Here is a 20,307-nt window from a genome sequence, read left to right as displayed (position 1 = left end):
GAAGTTACACTCAAAATTAAAGGTGTTTTGAATCTGGGGCCGTGGGGACCTAGCGCGTATAGCCTCTACGAGGAGCTGTCAAAGCGCCTTATAGAGGCTTAATTCTGGTGACCAGAGGAGAGAGCTGGCCAGTATTTTGCCCAGCGGATCAGCATTGCCATCCAGCGGGGCACTGCGGCCAGCCTTCTGGGTACCCTACCGAGCGACTACGACTTAGGCCAATTTTTTTATTTATAAGTTTTGAATTTCAATTGTCACTTCATATAAAGTGACGGCGATTGAAAACGCATCGATCCCTATAACAGAGACAATTTATCTACTAAACTACCTACAAATGTTTAATTAGGTAACGAAAAATTGAAAAATTCATTGCTTAAGCAATAACAATTCTTATAGCAAATACTTTTGGAACACCGGTTCGATCGCTCTTAACCAACTAAGCTACCAAAACTTACTAAGCGTCTTTCCATTTCTTTTTAATTAAACGCAGGAAGGCGAATGACGACATCAATCATATATCGATCACCTATATTACTTATATCTTGGAGGATACAACTAAACGGAGTAGCCATTAACAAGCTTTCCCCTCTGTCGAAAATAGGCGGCCAACGGTCATACACAATGTATGGACTGACGTTTATCTGACATGGCTATTTTTACGTTACGCATACATTTGACGTTCCCCTCCCCCGCAAAAATCGGCAGACTGTTTTGTACAGAAAATTACAGACAAGGCGTCTCCGTTTGATTATATCCTCTAAGACTTATATCGATCTTTTTCTGTTGCTTTTGTTGTATCTTATGAATGTTGGTCAACTGTTGATTTTGCTTCTTTCCGGCCCTAAACCTAATTCCTTGGACATTGGACCCTTTTAGAGTGGCCTCGCACGGATTAAGGTCACTATAAGAGGTCGGTTAGGGGTAGGCCCGGCCTTAACGCCTTTGTGTCCCATATCTTGGCCGTTGGGCCAGTAATCTACGTTGGAATCATCTGGAGTTGCACAAGGCTCTTAATTAGCTCGCTAAAGTTATATGGGGATGTTCTGAATTTTGGACAAATCTTAAACGTAGAAACGTTTAGAGCTTTAGTGCTGAATAGGAAATTATTATTTTGTTGTTGCCATGGAGTAACTAAAACTATAGAAAAAAAAAATCTAGTATTTGATCTTAAATTAAAAAAAAGGTAAATACCAAGTGTATTAATTGTTAGGCGGAGCTGTATCAAATATCAAGGAGTACTGTAAAATCTTTTTAACCATTATGTAGATACCTGTGTTTGACATCAATTTCACCAGCACTGAGAATCGGGGGCAAGGTGTGCGAGCCACATCAGTGTAAGTGCGGGGTAATGGTGGAGACGGATGGACACCACGGGCTAAGCTGCTTACGGTGTGTGGGTAGGATACCTAGGCACTGTGCCATCAATGAGTTAATAAGGCGAGCTTTGGTGTCGGCGAACGTCCCATGTATCATGGAGCCCCAGGGCCTAAGTCGTTTGGACGGTAAGAGACCGGATGGTCTTACACTTGTTCCTTGGGCGAAGGGCCGCAGCTTGCTTTGGGATGCCACGTTTGTGAGTACTTTTGCACCCACTCATCTCGCGCGCACGGTGAACAAGGCAGGTGCAGCGGCTGAAAGTGCTGCTAGGTTGAAGCACAGCAAGTACGCGAACCTTGAACAAGTGTACGACTTCGTCCCGGTTGCCGTCGAGACGGCGGGGCCTTGGTGTGCCGAGGCCAAAGCCTTTATTAAGGATATAGGGCGACGTTTAACGGATAGGGGCTGTGACCCTCGCTCTGGTTCTTTCCTTGTCCAACATATATCACTGGCCATTCAGCGGGGTAATGCGGCCAGTATTTTTGGCACATTTGATCCGGGAGACAATCAGAGTGAGGGGTGATATTTTATTTGTTAAGTTACTTTTACTCATTCTTAGGTTTATTTTAGTTTATAATTTGTATGTTTAATCAGTTAACTACCAACTAACTGTAAACTGTAACTTATTAACTAGCGAACTAAAAGCAAACCCAAATCCTGCATATAATTCTTTAAATCTTTCATTAACCCTTCCTTCTCATAGCCGATATTCCGTCCGGACGTTCCGGGCCGATTGAATTCCGACTGCCCGGATATTTACTATGCAGGGAGCCGGAAGCCACAGCACTGTAATACCAGTACGGAGATTTAGGTAAGTCATCCGGAAATGTGGATGTAAACTATTAGAACTGGCTTATAAACTGAAATAGATACCATACACCAAATAAAATGTGACCAAGCCCACCGGTGGCGGAGGCGGGAATCGAACCCGCGTCTTCAGCTTACGCGGCTAACGTCCTGACCACTAGAACTAGCTTAGGTATCTGTTTTTGGCATCGTGAAGCGCGACGTGCAGTTGTAGTAGTAGTAGTAGTAGTAAACTCTTTATTGTACAAAAATACATATTAAAAATAACATACAAGTAGTGAGAAGTACAAAGGCGATCTCTTCCAGTTAACCGTTCAGTTGTGTGTCCAGGGTAGAACGGACTTGATTTAGCCACCTTGTTGGGTAACCGCCTCTAGGTCGTTTGCCATCATTGCCTTGCCAGTAACTTATGAGAGTTGTCATAGACGATGTAACTACTGTTGTTATTCTTCTGCGGTGGACGGTGGATCAATGATTGATGCGAGCTGAATCGGCGACTTTTTGCGTCTGCATTTAACGGTGGAACTGTAATACTAGCCGACTGCAACCCTCGCGTCGAAAACAACTCTGATATATTTTACTGTTATACTTAACAAGAAAATATCTGGGAGATCGAGCTTTGCTCGGAAAACATATATAAAAACTCAAAATGGCGCATTTTCCCAGAGATTAGACCTAGCTAGATCGATTTTTCGCCCCCGAAAACCCCCGTACCTATAGAAAATTTCATAGAAATCATAAGAGCCGTTTCCGAGATCCTCGAAATATATATATATACATATAAATAAAAGAATATACAAGAATTGCTCGTTTAAAGGTATAAGATAAGATAACAAGAAATTACTACATGCATAGGCCTCGGTGGTTACTTTAATACATTACATATTATAATTTCTGGAATATATTACAGACGTGTGTTGTGATATGCGTTCTTCATGCCGTCATCACTCTTTTTCACGTGTTTCCCTGTCAAATATATAAGTAAAAATGGTTATTGTTTTTTTACACGTCTGCTAAAGGAGGCTTATGTTTTTTTCAGCCCTATTATGTGTTCAAGCTTTTATTTAGTTGCCTGTCTTTGTTTCGGTCTGTAACAATCAAATCTTGCATGTTAAATTTGACCCATAATATGTAAAGTCACTAGACTTATAAATGATAATGCAATATTATGGTACCATCGAGCTGATAATGCAAGCTATAGAAACTCTGTGATAAAACAACGCGACCTAGTTTCGTTTGGGGTTTTTAGAATTGTTTCGATAAGTATTACTTGCCTGTGGAAAGAATAGTACAGTCAGCGATAAAAGCTTGTAGATATTTGCCAAAAACTTATTTCATTTATATACAATTTAAACGATACGACTATTATAATGCGGCATTTTGAGTGTGTCATAACCGACCGTAGTTATGCAGAAAACGACCAACTCAATTTTTTTATCAATGCAGAAAGCGACGAAAGTCACTGAGTTAGGGTGCTTTGACAAAAATAACTACTACAGAACTACGGTCAATTTTACCGTTACTAGGTGATAGATTGTTATTGCTCTGTTTGTGTTTTAAATCGCTTTTTGTTTTTGTTTCACTAACACTTAGTTTTTAATCTTAATTGTTACTAACCATTATGGGCCATTGTTGTCTATTAAGTAAATAGTAAATTGAATTGAATTGAATTAAAATAATCTCTTACTGGGCTCAATAGCTATTCCAAGAGTAGGAGTTGGGATCGGCGGAGCGCTCGTTGTCAGCACGTCTAAACAGGATATGCAATGTGCCGCCGCCCCTGTAAACAAAGTGAATAATTAAGAAAACAACGGGTTGCACTCCGGGAGTGCCGACCGAAGTGAAAACTCAATGACATCTTACGGTCACGTGATCGTCTCACGCTGTCTCGAGTTTAACATCCCCACCTCAAAAAGTGCACAGCGCCGCTAAAGAAGTTTTCACTTCAAAAATACATAAATAACATGGAACTTGGCGTAAACATTCAAATAAATATACAGGGTGCTTCCTGTAACAGGAGCAATAAATTAAACTGTAGGCTGTACTCCTCAAACTGACCAACATTTGTTCAGCAACTATTGAAAATACCTCATGTTTTGATTTTTATTACACTTTAAAGTTTATTCTAAGACGCAATGTATTGCAAATTTTGTTATGTTTAAAGCGTGACAAGCAACGTCAAACAGACTGATGTCAGCGTACATTGAAGGCAATATTTATTTTGTAAGAAAAAGAGGAAGTCTAAAGGATTCATAATTTTTAAAAGTTGCTGAACAAATGTTGGTCAGTTTGAGGAGTACAGCCTTGAGTTTAATTTATTGCTCCTGTTACAGGAAGCATCCTGTATATCTATGTCTGGGGCTTAGTGTTCGTTGCTAGAAATTGTAATACAAAGAGAATAGCAAATGGGTCAAACATGTTTGTGTACCTATGAGTTAAGCTTATGCTAAATGTGGACATTATAAATAAAAAGTTTTTTAAAGCCTGGTTCTTATCGGTATCTCAAAACCTACTTTTCTTATAAAGTCTTAGAAAAATGTACTCAAAACGTCAACTTTCGTCAATGTCCACAGAAAAGACGCTGTTTTTTTTCCAGAACATTTTGACTCTCATGGATGTTACAAATTTAAATACAAATTTAAATTTTTGGCACAAAAGTGGTAAAAAGGATCTCTAACCAGTGATGACCACGCCGGGACTGATAAAGTTGTTCTGGCCGGGGGTCGGATGCACGCCTGTAGTCATCAAGTCGCAGTGGCTGGTCGAGTGCGCGGCGATGGTGAACATCTGGCCTGTCAACATCACTAATCATACTTTTTTAAAGGATGACTCACGTGAGAACGATCCTGAGGGGCTATGGAGAAAACCAACGGAGATCTTTCTCTTTTACTCCAATGAAGGCGTAATTAAAGTGACAGAGAAAAATGCCCGCAATTTGCGAAATTCGGTTTTCGCGGTAGCCCCTCTGGTCGGGACCGAGGCGCCTATCACTTCGCTTTCTAATACGCGTGCGGGTGTTCACGTGATCCTGTCTATAGGAAACGAAGTGTCAGAAACCTCGGCTGGGACCCGAACCATACTAGAGTGACAACAGACAGTATGATACGATTTTAAAGGGGCCGACTGATTAACAGTCCGCCGGACGGTATCGGCCTGTCAGTTGTTCGGAACTGTCAACTTTTTGTTCTGACAGGCCGATACCACAGGGCTGACACGCCATACATCAAAAATGATTTGCGTTTATATGTGTGCGCGGCACGTCTGTACACGCGTCATTGAGTTTCTGACGGAATCCTGACATGCTCTCAGTAGAGCGACTTACGCACACATTCATGTCGCGGCCTGTCGCGGGCGAGGTAATCCGAATCGGGGCGGGGCGGTGCGTGTCCGTTCTGTATATTATCATACTATTATACTATTACTTATTCTGTGCCGATACCGTCTGGCGGACTGTTAATCAGTGGGACCCTTAAGAGTTAAGACGCTAGACCGGGCCATGTCATTTTCTATGACGTCTGATCGGTGATCACATGGTGCTTTCCATAGAAAACGAAGCGCCGGAAGCTCCGGCCCGGCCCCGACCCGGTCTGGCGTGAGTCACCCTTTAGGAGCGGAAAAAGATTGAAAACATACTGTCGGAATTCTTATAATACTAAATGAATCCAAAAAGTCAAACGACCACTTCGTGAGTTCAAAGCTGTGTTAATTAATTTAACATATTGTGTAAAAATATATTCCATAATGGCATGTTCCTCTGTATGAATTGTCCACTTTTCGTATAAGTACGTATAATAATAATAATATACTAGCTTCTGCCCGCGACTTAGTCTGCGTAGAATTAGTGACAATAGTGACAGCAGCTAAAGTATAGCGCCTGGATAATACTAATAGCAATCATTTAATTTGCGCATTGCATACTTAAATTATTAGGCAATTAATTCATTAACTCTTTCAATTCTACCCCCTTTGCACTCTCTTCAGGGATGATTTTCGACGTAAAAACTATCCTATGTCCTTCCCCGGGACTCAACTCAAACTATCTCTACTATGCCAAATTTTAACTAAATCGGTTCAGCGGTTTAAGCGTGAAGAGGTAACAGACAGACAGACGGACACACTTTACAATTTATAATATTAGTATGGTTGTAAATAACTTACCCGTACGGGACAAACAGTACACACTGTGAAGAAAATGTATTTATTAACCCAATTAGTATAATTAAGTCTCTTCATATTTTATAAATGCGAAAAATCACACTTCCAAGGCCCTACAATTCCAAGGCACAGCTTTAACGATGCTAGTGGGATCCGATTGATGAGGGTACGATTTCGTTGCGAATTTCCTATTTTTCGCACTTGTATCGTAAATAACTAATAATATATGTCTGTTGTCTGTTTGTCAAGGAAACTGATAAAGGATTACGCACTTGTACTGTTGCCACAGCAGCCATAAGCGTGGCGACGACTACGATCAGCGTACGAGTCATTGTTACCTGGAAAAGTACGTCACCCTTACGTCACCCTAGGCCCGTAAGTGGGATTTTCTCCCCGCTACGCTATTCTCACTTCCTGGCCAAGGCAAGACGTAAAACTTTAGACAAACCACGGGCGGTAATTCGTAAAGCCCCAGATCGCATATTTATGGCCCTCACCTTCGGTTCGGGCCACAAATACCTGCGATCTGGAGCATTCACGAATTCACCTCCCTAGGTATGTAGTGTACTATTACATTACAGCCATTCGCTAAAGCGCATTAGGTATGTCACCGACAAATTAATATTCGCTAGGTGCACGACTGGTGCAGCCCTCATTTTGGCAGACTTTCTACGTTAAATCTTATGGAGTAAAATTAGTTCAAGCGGCTGCCGCTAGTACTAATGTCAGACATTCCATAAGATTACCTGTGTTTGTGACGATCAGCGCCACTTCCCCCTCCACCGACTGCGCAACTTGCCAATACGCAGGTATTTTTAATGGTTTAGGAGGCAAAGCAGCATAAAAATAGCCTAATGGTATGGTCGAACCCTGGACCGCGGCAGGTAGGGTCACTACCCACTAGGCCAGACCAGTCCTCAAAATTATCAGCAAACTAAAATTATCTAAGTGTCTAAGTACTTAATAAATTAAAACAAAACACGAACCTGATGTACTCTGAGACTTAGCAATTGATATGGCTCAGAAATTTTGCTTATATACCGGCCATGATAACCAGACATGTATTGGATTGTATCAATATAATGTATAATTATGTCACTTTAAATAATCGCTATGTACAGATTCGACTCGGTTTTTTATATTCATATATATATATATACCTATGATTAGCTACTTTAAATGTAAGCTGTATTATTGGCGATAAAACGTTTGGTCATTTTACTACTACCTAATCAGCCTGCGTTTGTACAAATTATTACCCGACTTCAAAATAAAGAGGTCAAACAATCAATCAATCAATCAATCAATCAATCAATCAATCAATCAATCAATCAATCAATCAATCAATCAATCAATCAATCAATCAATCAATCAATCAATCAATCAATCAATCAATCAATCAATCAATCAATCAATCAATCAATCAATCAATCAATCAATCAATCAATCAATCAATCAATCAATCAATCAATCAATCAATCAATCAATCAATCAATCAATCAATCAATCAATCAATCAATCAATCAATCAATCAATCAATCAATCAATCAATCAATCAATCAATCAATCAATCAATCAATCAATCAATCAATCAATCAATCAATCAATCAATCAATCAATCAATCAATCAATCAATCAATCAATCAATCAATAAATCAATCAATCAATCAATCAATCAATCAATCAATCAATCAATCAATCAATCAATCAATCAATCAATCAATCAATCAATCAATCAATCAATCAATCAATCAATCAATCAATCAATCAATCAATCAATCAATCAATCAATCAATCAATCAATCAATCAATCAATCAATCAATCAATCAATCAATCAATCAATCAATCAATCAATCAATCAATCAATCAATCAATCAATCAATCAATCAATCAATCAATCAATCAATCAATCAATCAATCAATGGATCAATTCGATCATGTTTTTTTTTATTTTTATATGAATCAGAACTTCGCCATTTCTGAACCAATTTGTTTGTTTTGTGTTTAAAATCCAGACTGGTAATAATATTCATGAGGAATTGAGGGAACTCCTCGAATCTATAAGCGATTACGATTTCACGATCAAACGTTTGATAGGCTTCCTTGAAGAGGCCAGCCTATTATGGATAGCTTTATCCATCTTTATCCACGTGATAAAATAACTGTCACTGTTTAACACCGTGGGAAAGAAAGTGACGGACACCGTTTTATCACGCTGTCACGTAGACAAGAACGACCATCATATCCGTACAGGTCTTCAGGCGTACTGGCCCCGTAGACAACATGCCAATCGCTAACGCTACGCAGCGAACGAAACGCAACTGTCACTGTCACACAAATATGGAACAGTGATAGAGAGACACAAAACGATTCGATGGCGAGGCGCAAGCGATCGTCACCTTGGCTAGGCCGCCTGGACTGATTAGACTAGCCCACCCTCCATCCCCTTTATGCAAAATAGGGGCCAGTCGTGTGGCGTTGCGTAAACCTGCCAATGCTACAATACAATACCATCCCCAGCGGAGACATTGATACGCAGAGCTGGTGGTTCTAGTGTATTGCCAAGGTTCCGCACCTGAAAAGCGTGCAGTCAATGCCCTAATTCCTTTTCTGGAAAGACTATACCTATTAACTTAATAGCCTAGCCCATTTGTTGTTGTTCTAGTTCTGTAGTAGGAGTGGTGGTGAATTTTTATATTTGTTTTGCCTTCTGGTTTCTTTTCCGCACCTTCTTTCTTTTCACCTTTTAAACGGAATGTTCTGCTCACCAAGTTCAGCGTGTGTCAGGCACTAAAGAGTCGCACGCTCACTTTCTTCAGTGGAAGCTCTATACAATTCGCCAATGCGAGTTAAGGATGACTCACGTTAGACCGGGGCGTGACAGGGCCGGAGCTTCCGGCACATACTAAAGAGTCGCACGCTCACTTTCTTCAGTGGAAGCTCTATAGGTACAATTCGCCAATGCGAGTTAACGCTACGTCTTACGTAGGCGAACAACGCGCGAACGCGGTGCGCCGCGCCGCGCCGCTTCGCGTCTAAATCGCTCACGTACGAGTAGGACACACCTATACGTATCAACGGTTTGTTTCATCCTCGCCGCGCCGCGCCGCGCCGCGTTCGCGCGTTGTTCGCCTACGTAAGCCGTAGCGTTAGGATGACTCACGTTAGACCGGGGCGTGACCGGGCCGGAGCTTCCGGCACATACTTTTCTATGACAGATGACAGATGATCACGTGATGCTTTCCATAGAAAACGAAGCCTCGGAAGCTCCGGGCTGGACATGGCCCGGTCTAACGTGAGTCATCCTTTAAACGGACTCCGTCCGGGGCCCATTCCACTCACATGGCAGCCTGCCTTTCCACTGAGTCGGATGAGTATGAGAGGAGCCGTGCGGGTATCACCCAATAGCGGAGAAGACAACCAATACTGTTGGTTGATTCTCTCAAGTCTCTTCTCATCTCTTCTCCAGTCGAAAGGCAACGATCATTCCGAACTGAGCGGACAGGAATTAAATGGTTTTGCACTTTTATTGACATAGGTATAATTTGAGATGACTGTGATTTTAGTCAATAGGTTTGGAAGAAGTCACAAATAAGTATATGGTTTGATTTGCGATAATTTTATTTCCTGGATTATAATGAAACAGAGGCTTGTAGACATATTACGTGGTCTTCAAGCTGCCATCACGTCTTTTCACGTTTTTACCTGTCAAAAAAATTAACAAACATACCTAATTATTGTTTTTAAAGGCTGCCGAAGGAGCCTAGTTAAAAATGTCGAGATATGTATAACGGATTATTTCGCGTATAATTAATTTAATATACATTTCATGACAACTATCGCGGTAACCGAAGACAATCTGCCGTATTCGAACTTCAATATATTCACAAGAGACGACACATACTAGATCCATTCTAGATACGTTATAGTTTAGATTTTAACTAGTTCTCTTTTGCAGCGCAATTCGGGCAACCAATGTCACTTTTATCTATGATATCTATTAGATGTGAATTAGATCTCTAAGTAATATCTTGTGGAAATCATTCAAGAGTATCTCCAGAATCGCGGAAATGTCATATTTGACAGGTTAGATCTTAAAGATATCGTTATCGTATCTTGGCGATGTCTAATAGATGTCTATTACAAAATCCGAATCGGGCCCAATATTAAAAATATCGATTCAATATGATATCCGCGATTACAAGTACGCACGGCCGTCCGTTCAGTACTCAGCGAGCCGCGTTCGCAAGGGAGTCCCTTGAAGGGACCTGGATTCTTAGACAAGATGCCAATCGTTCACTCCGTAGCGATGATGTTGGCTACGCACCCTTGTACTCACTGCGTCTTAAGGGGCCCACTGACTACAGTCCGCCGGACGGTATCGGCCTGTCAGTTGTTCGGAACTGTCAACTATTTGTTCTAACTGACAGGCCGATACCGTCCGGTGGACTGTCACAGTGGGCCCCTATAAATTTGTTTTCCTAGTGAGATTATGTGGCAAATACGTACGTGTGAAATATAAACTAGACGCTAATTGTTCCAGGAGACGGGGGATACTAGGAGTCGAAATTTGCCCTCCTTTTTCCTCTCTGGCTCCAGCTGCGAAAAAAGAGAAAAAAACTTTTTGGAAAAATGGTTTTCTATGTATTTAAGTATTTATAAAAATAAATATATTATATATTTAGTGGTGGAGCGCTGGTGGCCTAGCGGTAAGAGCGTGCGACTTGCAATCCGGAGGTCGCGGGTTCAAAGCCCGGCTCGTACCAATGAGTTTTTCGGAACTTATGTACGAAATATCATTTGATATTTACCAGTCGCTTTTCGGTGAAGGAACCCGGACTCATTCCAATAAAGGCCTAGTTTACCCTCTGGGTTGGAAGGTCAGATGGCAGTCGCTTTCATAAATACTAGTGCCCACGCCAATTCCTGGGATTAGTTGCCAAGCGGACCCCAGGCTCCCATGAGCCGTGGCAAAATGCCGAGACAACGCAAGGAAGATGATAATATATATTTCATTGTCTGAGTACCTACAACACAACAATTCTTGAACTAACAGTGGGACTTAGTCAATTTGTGTAATGAATGTCGTATATATATATTTTTTTATAATAATTGTAGGTATTTACCGTTGATAGTTGTCACCAGAGTCGAATTCGAAGTCGTCGAGGTCAGGGTTACGACGTCCAAACATCTGTTTTAAAGTTCCCCTGTAAAAATGTGAATTAAGTATTTGAAGCGGTGGTGGCCGAGTGGATAATGACGTCCGACTTTCAATCCGGAGGTCGTGGGTTCAAATCATGGCTCGTACCTACCAATGAGTTTTTCGGAACTTATGTACGATAGTACGATAGGTATATCATTTGATATTAACCACTAGCTTTTCGGTGAAGGAAAACATCGTGAGGAAACCTGCATACATCTGTGAAGAAATTCAAAGGTGTATGTGAAGTCCCCAATCCGCATTGGGCTAGCGTGGGGACTATAGCCCGAGTCCTCTCGCGCATGAGAGGAGGCCTGTGCCCAGCAGTGGGACGTATATAGGCTCAAATTATATATATATATATATATATTTTTTTAAAGTATTTGTCTGGAAATGCATATTAATAGGTACTAAGGGTCCGTGGGTTCAGGGAGCGGAGTTTTCGGAAAATAAGGAAATAAGTAGTATCTTTTTACGGTTGCTTATGCTTAATAGTCTCGATACAAATGCGACGGCCGGTCTGGCCTAGTGGGTAGTGACCCTGCCTGTGAAGCCGCGGTCCTGGGTTCGAATCCCAGTAAGGGCATTTATGTGTGATGAGCACAGATATTTGTTCCTGAGTCATGGTTGTTTTCTATGTAAGTATTTGTATATTATATACAGGGTGTCCCAAGAAGTAGTGATATACTGAAGCTGGGAGGTAGAGGACCTAGAGGGCTATCTGAATCACCCCCATGTATGTTCCGCGATTTTTCGTATTTTCGGAGTTATGATTTTTTTTAATTTTTCACCTATCGCCGAGTACGATGAGATTTTTATTTATGGTGACGTGAATTATTGCGGTAGATGCTTGATTTTTTTTGTGTGCTACGCTGATAGATAGGCCAATTCAGTATGTAACATTTACTATCGTTAGATCTCTGAATGGAATTAAAAAAAATGTAATGCCAAGAAAGATAAAATTACCCAGTATGTTTTATTTTTCTAAGCGCCCTTGAAGTTGTGATCGCGTGTAGCGGCATCAGAAATACATCATCTGTGAAAATTTCAACTGCCTAGCTATCGCGGTTCATGAGATACAGCCTGGTGACAGACAGACAGACTGCAAAGTCTTAGTAATAGGGTCCCGTTGTTACCATTTGGGTACGGAACCCTAAACAGGAGCACTAACCAGCCCTGACGGCGATAACTATCAAATCGTTCGGCGTCACTCCGGTAATCGTCGTCGGCGTCACGCCGGTAGTCGTCGATTAGTCGCATCGGCGAGTCTGGTGTACGGCGGTGATGTGCAGGCTGGTCTGATGGTGGTGGTGGTGGTGGCCTGTAAACAAGAGCTCGAGTCAGAGGGCCTACCGCGAAAACCGACTTTCGCAAATTGCGGGGATCTTTCTCTTTTACTCCAATGAAGGCGTAATTGGAGTGACAGAGAAAAATGCCCGCAGTTTGCGAAATTCGGTTTTCGCGGTAGCCCCTCTGTTTCCAGTCCCCGGCAAGCTCGGTTTTTCATACAAACGTAGTTACGCTCTCATTTTAAAAAGACTAGTTAGATTGTAATGAAACTTTGCACATACAAAGACATGATCGACGAGGTATATCTACTTCTGTAATTAGTTTATGTTAGCTTCAGATGCCATAGTTAAAAAAATACAGCGTAAGTATACAAATATTTTAAATTTTACATACAAAACTTGTTCTTGCTCCATTTCGTTTGTTTTATAAACTGGAGCTATATTGTAAACTAATTACAGAACTAGATATATAGTTGAGAGTGTAGGTCCTAAAATACGGCGTTACGTGAATAAGAGATTTCCTTTGGCAGGATTGGTCTTTGGGACCCAAGGATGGATTCTTAAGAAGTGGAGCCACCGAGATTCTTGATGTAAAATTTTAGGAATCGGGGATGACGAATTCATTTACCTATGATATCATAATGATACCATTCCGTAGTAAAAACACATAAAATATGAAAAAGAAAACAATACGGCTGGGCAAATAGCAATCTCGAGGCCTTTCTCGAGGGACTATATACCTATATCGATTCGAATCCTGCGTTTTCGACTTTCGCTCAATAGAAAAAAATCACGAACATACTCGTAACATCTAAAATGCACTTTATACATTTGTAACAAATTATGCACAAAAGCTAAAAATATGAAAATTACTTCTAAAACTCGGTAATCAAACGAGCAAAAATACTAATCGCGTAAAAATATTTTCTATGATGTTAATTTCCAGAGAATGAAATTCCTAGGAGATAAGGTACTTATGTAAATAACTTACGGGGGCTGAACACACTATAAATAAAATATATTAATTAATTAAATTACTTACTATATCCTACCATCACCCCTCCGGTAATAAATGCGAAAATAATTCGGTTTTTCTGTCCGTATATTACGTTTTACGCTTAAATTGCTGAACTTATATCTTTTATAATTTGATTATCAGATTTAGATAAAATTTATAAATTTAGATAAAAAGATTAAGTGTCTTTATTAGCAGCTGATGTCAAGCAGCCCTAGTAGCACGGTCGCATTTTTATCGTTTATCACCATGCCTGTCACGTTCTAACAAGTAAGTATGTAAGTGCGAAAGAGACGGGCATAGTGATAGTCGATAAAAATGGAACCGTGCTGAGCCCGCAGGAACGAGGTTTTCTCAAATTTTATTTACACTTATATCTTTTATTACTCATTTATATCAGGTAAGCAAATTCTACATTTTTTACATTAAAGGAAAAATGGAAAAAATTACCGCTTCGGGCAAGACTCGAACTTGTGACCTTCCGGAACATTGGTTCGATCGCTCTTAACTGACTGAGATACCGAGTACAAAAAAGTCTAAAATTATGGGTTATAAAAGATATATCTTTTTAATTTAAGATTAGTACTTAAGTTTGTAAATATGCATGCTTTTTTATGAAATAAACAGATTAAATTTTAATTTTTTTTTATGTTACAGCAGCAGGGTTACAAAGGGCTATATACTCACTTGTACTAATGCGATAGCAGCCAGCATTGCGACAACTACGAGCGCTTGAGTCATTTTGTCTGGAAAATTTAATTAATACACATTACTAGGTACATACTAATGGCCGTAGGTACTCTAAAAACTCATTATGATACCGATAGAGGAGCAGTGTTGGTAGGAACAAGAGTCTTAATTCGAAGAACTGGACTCGTTTTATGAGACTTAGCACCAAACTCCCGAGTCTTGTAAGTCTCGTGTATAGTTACCTATATCGTTTTTAACCTTTTGACTGCTAAAGCCGTCAATTGACGGGCGCGGCTGTAGCCCAATATCAAACTTCGTGCATCCCGATAAGGTTCACGATATCGCGCCGCACACGATAGGCGTGGCGTTCAAAGGATTACGTAAGCGTTAAGCGCAATCTATACTCTGTTATCAATTTTATAGGTTTTAAAGAAAATAGGCGTTACTATTTGACTGGTGTATGTATGGTGTTAAGAGGCCCACAGATTACCATATCGCCGGACGATATCAGCCTGTGAGTTGTTCGGAACTGTGACCTGTTGCGTTTAACTGACAGGCTCATATCGTCCGGAGAAACTTGTAGTCTGTGGTCCCCTTTAGATATGTACACATTAATTTTATACTAGAGTCTGTGCGGAAAGAGAAGAGTCGTGGAATGTACGTGGGCCCAATACATTCCACGACTCTTCTCTTTCCGAGCAGACGCTATGACAATGCTTCTCTGACACGGACTCAAGTTTCTACAAAAGACTTGAGTTTCGAAATAGTTCTCGTACTCGCATAATGATAAAAACCCAAAAATCACTAGATGTATGCCTTTAAAATTTCAGAAGTTCCCTCGATTCCTCATAGATGCCATCATCAGAACTGGGTTTTGACAAAAACGGGATCAATCTGAATGCATATATAAATAAATAAATATTATAGGACATTAATTACACGAATTGACTAAGCCCCACGGTAAGCTCAAGAAAGCTTGTGTTGTGGGTACTCAGACAACGATATACATAATATACAAATACTTAAATACATATAAAACAACCATGACTCAGGAACAAATATCTGTGCACATCACACAAATAAATGCCCTTACTGGGATTCGAACCCAGGACCGCGGCTTCACAGCGCGGCTTCTTCATATATGTACATACAAACAAAAAAAGATTTTTCAAAATCGGTCTAGTAATGACGGAGATATAACATTAGCAGGAGTAACAAACATTAAAAAAAAAACATACAACCGAATTGATAACCTCCACCTTTTGAGATTTGGAAGTCGGTTAAAAAAGAAAGAAAACATACTTAATATAGGTAATTTAAAAACAAAACACGAACCTGAATGGGACCCGTGGAGCTTGACAATAATAATTATAAATATCAGGATTCGCTTATATACCAACTATGTAGTGACGATACGTATCGAATGGTACACTGTCAATTATAATTTATTTGTTATTTTAATTGGCTGTGTCCAAATTTGACTGGGTTATAGATACTTACATTAGATTATATGATTATAGTTACGGAAGCTAATGTGCTTTTACGGACAATTTACTATCCAATTAGTTATCTTGATTTTGTATTGTACCGATTTTGTACTTAAAATATAGAAGACGTATTCTGATTGTAATAACAGGTTATAAATTTGATGTGGTTTTGTTATGAATGTGCTCTTTATTATTTTCTTACTGAAAGGTTCCATTTAAGGTGTATTGGGATGATTTCGAAAGCCGAGCAATTTTGAAAGTAGCAAACGTCTATGAAGCTTTTTTAATACCACGCCGGTGACAAACAAGCAGACGGCCCCACTTGTTGGTCACCGCAGCCACTGAAGCCTATGGACGCCTCCAACTCCAGAGCGTGTTACAAGCGCGTTGCTGACCCTCCTTTTTTTAAGAACCCCATACTGTAGACCTTTGAGAAAACCATGGCTTTTCATACTTTAGCGACACACAGATAGTTACTACATATGCTTACGGAGGCACCTTACTTACGGTTGCTACAGAAGAAAGGGCTTCTAGCTTCGTAGAGTCGCTATCGAAGTTAACGAAAATCCAAATATCCTTATCAATTGCATCAATTTTTCATTTGAAGATTGCAGTTTTTTTTCGTTACACCCCTTAAAAGCAAATTTCAATTGTTTATCTAAAAAAATGTAAAAAATCGTGCATGGAAAGTTAAATGCTCTAGTGCAGAAACGTATCACTTTCTGCACACCTTTTAGAACAACAATGACCCTCTTTCAGAGCATGATAGATGAATAATTTTCGATACAAGTGCGAAAAAGAGGAAATTCGAAACGCGAGTGGCGATAAATTAAAACACGACTGAAGGAAGTGTTTTAAATCGACACGAGTTGCGAATTACCTATTCGCACGTGTATATTATATACACGTGTATTTACAAGAGCATAGACTCCAATTTACAGTAGTGATGGGTAGGACATCAATTTAAAATGAGTTTGTATGAGTACCTCATTTTCTAAAATGAGGTGTTACAATGTCTTACTTCAAATGAGGTGAGGTAAAGGATTACTGTTTCTAAGCAAGCTTCGTAAATGCCTGTTTGAGAGCGCGTACCGCGAACCAAGTTCGTCATGTGGCGTCCCTGTCACACTTACCTACGAATTTACAAGTGCGACAGAGAAGCAACACATCGAACTTCCTTTTAGTGACTGATTTCTCGCGCCATTTTGACAAGTAAGAAAGGATCAAAAAGGCGTAAGATGTATGACAGCTTGCAGCGCTTACGCTTGTTGTCTTTCGTGTTTAATTGTTAACGTATTTTCGGTGGTGACGCGAAGCGATATTGAAGTACGTTGCGTGTCTGTCTCACTCCCTCTTTGGGTATTTCTAATTCATTGTTTCATTTTGAAAGGATTTTTGAGGGGTTCATGTCACAGAGAGGCGGTGAGTGGTACAAACTCAACGCATTTCTCGGTGGACCTTTTGTCGTTGCAATAAGGTTTGTAGTTCGGCAGTTGACAGTGTGGACCATTATTCGTTTCTTCATTTGAGACATTTGAGTTACGAGTGTCGGCGAGCAGGCGAGCACCTAACGCCTCGCGCGATCCAGGGACTGGCAGGGACTCTCTTGCGAGTTTTGAGGAGTGTATGAGTTTTGAGGGTCGCGAGACTCGCGAGTGAATTAGAACGGATAAGCGTTTTTTGAAATTTGAAGTATGTGAATGATTTGTGTGGCAAGAGGTGTTTGTGATGCGCGCGAGTAAATGAGTAAAATGAATAGAGGAGTGAAGTAAGACATTTTTGCGGTACGAAGTACTGCGACAAATTAACAAAATGAGTGGTACAAATGAGGTGCCTCACGAGTGAGGGACTGTTTTGTGGTAGGAGTGGTGGTGAGTTTATATACTTAAATATTTGTTTTGCCTTCTGGTTTCTTTTCTGCACCTTATTTCTTTGTACCTTTTAAACGAAATGGTCTGCTCGGACCGAAATTTGAAATAGTTTTGTACTTTTATTGACCTATAGTTTGAGATGATTGTGATTTTAGTCAATATTATAGGTACTGGATTGTAAGAAGGAATAAACAAGAACATTATTTGCTTTGCGATATTTTATTTCCTGGATTATATGAAACAGAGGCTTGTAGTCATATTACGTGGTCTTCAAGCTGCAATCACGTCTTTTCACGTTTTGACCTGTCAAAAAAATAACAAATATAATTATTGTTTTACAGGCTACCGAAGGAGCCTAAATAAAAATATCGAAATATAACCTCCTATCCTTATGTCCTATAATATTTATTATTTAAAAAAAAACTGGAGTGTGGAAACGGATTATATTGCGTATCATTATTATACGTAACATAAACGTAAATATACATTTCATGATAACATAATCGCGGTAACCGAAGACAATATTAAAAACCGTCCAAGTGCGAGTCGGACTCGCGTTCCAAAAGGGTTCCATACATTAAATCTGAGTCACGCTTAACTACACATTTCTATTAGGTTTTCCTGTCTATAGGTATCGAACTACTATGTGCATTTTTTTTTAACTTTTAAGACCCAGTAGTTTCGGAGATAAGGGAAGGGGAGGGGGAAGGTTAGACAGGCAGACAGACAGACGCACGAGTAATCCTATAAGGGTCCTTAAAAATATCGATTCAATAAATATGATACCCGCTATCCCGTGCACGCACGACGCACGGCCGTCCGCTCAGTGCTCACTGAGCTCTCTGCTCTGCGAGTTGCATTCGGAGAGGGACCAACTCACAGCACCTTAAATTTGTTTTTCACCTCAGCAGCTCGAACAAGGGTACTTTGATACTTAAGAACAGTGAGCAAAATCGCATTTTGCTCACTGAGTGAGACAAAATGACATTCAAGTGACCTTAATATTCAAATGTCATTTCAACATGCGGGGTCTAATACAAGTTCGAAATACTTGGATTTTATTATCTCTGTCCCTTTCACGTCGTTAGCAAAAAGAAAGAGACAAAAAAAGTTCAAACGACATTCAACGGTATATTGACGGTTTATAATAGACCCCCGAAAAACGTCAAAACGCATCGTTCCAAAACATATATACGAGTATGAATTCTTAATAATTAATTAATGAAAATAAAGTTTAAGATTTGATAAAAACTGATAAAAACACTATATTTTACGTAATTTATTGTAAGATTAAATAATGAACTCAAAAAATACAGAGAATATCACGTAAAATAAATAATTATACTTTTAAGAATCTCTACTATAGTTTACAAATAGTAAGTATCCGCAATTCGGACCGTATCTTACAATGTTTTTTATACAAAAAAAAGTTGTCACATGTAGTGTCAATCAATTGATGGTCGTTGTTTTCATATATTACCTATTTTACTGAAATTTACTACGTTTTGTTTTTGTGTTTGATTGTGGTGATTAAACTTAATTGTTAGTATATGTTAAGAAAACATGAGTAAATAGGTAGGTAAGTGCTTTCGGGTTGTCTAATATGTTCTCACTGCTAAGGTGAAAAGTTTTGTGAACTATACACGAGATTAAAGTTATTTACATCTCGTGCGCTTTTGAGTCCCTTACTACGCTCAAGATTCTACGCTACGCTCGTGAATCTACTATAGAATCTTTCGCTTGCACGGGACTCAAAATAAGCACTCGAAGAAATATCAAACTTTGATCTCTTGTTGTACAAATAACTATTTCTAGTGAGATTGTGTAGCAAACACCTACGTGTGAAATAGAAACTTACTAGGCGCTGAATGTTCCAGGAGACGGGGGATACTGAGAGTCGAAATTTGCCTCCCTTTTTCTTATATATATATAGTTTTTACCCCTGTGAAAATATTTAAACAAACTTTTTATCGCTGACAGTACTTTTCATTCAACAGGCAACTAATACTCATAGAGACAATTCTAACAAAACTTTTTTTTTTTACATATGATGAATAGAATGAATATAGTGACGAAAATGGTTAGCCAAGCCAACCAATAATAATAAATGATTTAAGAAAAACTAAAGGGACGAATTCAAGGGAAATAGTCTAAAATAGGGATGATGACACAATATGTTGAATTTTATAACAAAATCTAGTGAAATAGATAGCAAATGAGCAATTTATCACAATATTGTAGATATTAATAAAAATATGGAAAGAATACAAAAATACAGCACCTGAAAGTTTCAAAAATAAAGTTTTAACTTTCAAAAACGAAATAAGTAACCTAGGATACCATTTGATTCCTCACATTTTATCCAAAAAAATATTGTATAGCAAATATATACATAAACGCAATATTTCAACGACA

At 39.4% G+C, this 20,307-nt stretch overlaps 1 long non-coding RNA gene across 1 annotated transcript; it reads right to left on the bottom strand.

Moving 5' to 3' along the window:
- Positions 1 to 9,943: 9,943 nt before the first annotated feature.
- LOC134653376 (uncharacterized) lies at positions 9,944 to 19,815 on the bottom strand. Its single transcript, XR_010097250.1, has 2 exons — positions 19,732 to 19,815; positions 9,944 to 10,045 (listed from the first exon to the last, which is right to left on the bottom strand). It is a non-coding gene; the product is annotated as an uncharacterized LOC134653376 (long non-coding RNA).
- Positions 19,816 to 20,307: the final 492 nt, after the last annotated feature.

Source organism: Cydia amplana, chromosome 13 (assembly GCF_948474715.1).
Source record: "Cydia amplana chromosome 13, ilCydAmpl1.1, whole genome shotgun sequence".
NCBI lineage: Eukaryota > Metazoa > Arthropoda > Insecta > Lepidoptera > Tortricidae > Cydia > Cydia amplana.
Note: the sequence above shows the minus strand (reverse complement) of the source record. Positions and strands in the feature narration are given on the sequence as shown.